The sequence below is a fragment of the Cupressus sempervirens genome, chromosome 11 (genome assembly GCF_028749045.1).
Source record: "Cupressus sempervirens isolate cs-2001-9-10 chromosome 11, ASM2874904v1, whole genome shotgun sequence".
Taxonomy (NCBI): domain Eukaryota; kingdom Viridiplantae; phylum Streptophyta; class Pinopsida; order Cupressales; family Cupressaceae; genus Cupressus; species Cupressus sempervirens.
In genome coordinates this window covers 714,095,944-714,098,704 of record NC_143128.1, presented here as the reverse complement: position 1 = coordinate 714,098,704, position 2,761 = coordinate 714,095,944, and positions in this window count along the sequence as shown.

Sequence of the window (2,761 nt, the reverse complement as noted above, 5' to 3'; positions counted from 1 at the left end):
TGTGGAACATTTAACACCTTTTTCAAGTAGACCCATCCCCATAAATGGCGCTGAGATTGCAACCAATGGTTAATATTTGATGGGTGATTAGAAAAGAGGTGAGTCCAAGGAACTACTCAAATTGATTTTTGTAAATTTGTATTTTAACTTAACAAAGTTTCTTAAATGTCCAAAAATCCAACTTTACCTAGATTGCATGTGAAAAAGAGATTTGTAATGGTTAATTGATCCTTGGCATTCAAGATTGAAATTTTTTTGTTTTAAGCATGCATTCCAAAGAAAGTTGATTTTAATCCATGACATTCAAAAGTGTGTTTTTGAGCAACATTCATTCAATGAAAAATGTGTTTAACCATTCAAGTTCTTTTTTTTTTTAGCAACATGCATTCAAAGACAAATGGTTAAACATTCAAGTTCATTCTTTTAGCAACATGAAAACCTGCAAGAAGCATGGTTAGTGGTTCCATATGTGCTCCAACCTGCAATGAGACAAAAAAAAGCAATTTAGTTAGTTAGCCAAAATCTTCAAAAATGAGATCTTAACTATGGGAAAAAAAATTTTAACTTTTTTTGTTGTTTTTTCTACGCGTAAAAATGCTTAAAACGGTCTAAATCCTACGGAACACAGTAAAGCAGAAATGGAACATAAGCAAGCAGAGAACACAGTCTGCCAAAATACGAAGATGCTGAACTACAAAGGCGCCAAAATATGAAGAGGACAAAATAGATTTGCAGCACAGAACCTAGGTGACAAGCAGAGATGTCAATTTTCGCAGACACAGATTTTCGTAGATGTCAATTTTCGCAGACGCGGATTTTCGTAGATGTTGATTTGCGCAGACGCGGATTTTCGCAGAAGTCAATTTTTGCAGACAGAACAGGTTGCAGACGCCAAAACCGCGCCAAAAAAAGCTGAAAAATGCAAATTTTATTTTTTTTTATTTTTTTAGATGGTATTTCTTCTTCCTAAGTGCGTTCTTTAACCTGCAAAAACAAGTAAAACACCCTCACAACACACTCAAACAACAGCAAACATTAGATGGTTAGAAAAATGACATATAGATGAAAATATATGATTAAATGACCCATAGTGGGGTCCCACCGGGCGTGCCAAAATGTAGAACCAGAATCAATATGCAAAGAACATTAACAAATAAAGTAAACATTCACAAACCAAAAACTAAATTCACATATATGCTTAGACTAAGAAAGAAAATAAGAAGTGCAAACCTCACGAGAGAAAACACTCCATGCTTTCTTGATTCTGTAGATGTGTCCTTTTGCTGTGGATGTATGCTCAAGATGCTCAAAAGCTGCTTCAATGGAGATGGGTAATGGCAAATTGGTAGCTTTGTGAGCTCTCAATTTGGCATTATAAGGGTATGGTTGATGGCTTTAGTTCTCAAAATAGCATGGTAACTTTAGCTCAAAGATTGTTGATGAAATGGCTTGGGATGGGATTCAATTTATAGGCTAAGGGGTAGAGGGATGGAGGGCTTAGATGCAAGGATGGATGAAGGCTTAAGGAGGGCTAAGATGCACTCAAAGGGGAGCACATGGATTGTGCTTGTTTAGCACCAATGGGAAGGTGACACTTGTCACAAGGAGGATGAGTGTGAGAGGGTAGGGTTAAGGGTTGGTTAAGGGCATGATGAGTGGGGTTGAGTATGTAAGAGGGATGTAAGAGGAATGAGTGTGGAAGAGGGAAGAGTGTGGAAGATGGGTGTAAGAGTCATGAGTGGGCTTGTAAGAGTCTTTATGTTTTGTAAGAGCACTCATGACTTAGTGGTTGGGTTTTTTTGAGGGGAGACTTTGGTTTGGATTAGGAAAGTCTTAAACTTGTTTAAGGAATGTGACAACATTAGGGGGTGGATTAGGCTTGGGTTTAGGATTAGATTAGGGATGTTAGAGATGTGCAAGTGGATGGCATTAATGAGGGTGAGTGAGTTAGTGGCTAAGCTTGGTTAGTATGGGTGGATGGGGTGGATTAGGCTAAATGGAGGATTAGAGATAGGTTAGGGTTTTTTTGAATTTGAGGATTTCATTTATCAAATAGATTTATTTAATAAATGGGGATTTTTGGAATTAGATAGGAGAAAAGGATTTAATTGATAAAAAATAGATTATTTGATTTATCAATTAGGATTATAGATGATTAATTAAATTAATCAACTAGGGGATGACAAAGGATTAATTAAATAAGAATTTAATTAATGATGCCTTTAGAGATGGCTAAATTAGATTACCAAAGTAGTGTAATCAAATTTAGGTGTCTACAATAACCAAATGGTTCTTTCTGATTTTTTTCCTTCCAAACTAGTCATAATCGTTTCATCAATTTTAATTATCCATTTTGGTGTTTTAGACCCTTCATGTCGATTATAATTAGGAGATATGTAAGGTTCTTATGCATTAAGTTCCTGTGCATTGTCATCTTTGACATGGTCAATTATGCAATTTGGATTATGACTTGGTGGCATTTCTTCTTCAAATTTTTCAATCTCTACATTTTCAATTTTTGCATTATCAATTTCAATAGGTACATTTTCATTTCCCAACTATACATTTTCATTATCTGACTCTATGATTTCACCTTCTATTAATTCATTGTCAACTTGATTGATATTTAGCATACCTTGTCCTTTTTTTCGGTATTTCATTTTGTCCTTTTCCATATATGTCGCAATGTCTTCATTGGATATCTTCCTTTTACATTTATTCTTTTGACGACTGCTGCTCCCCATTCAGATGACAAATTCAA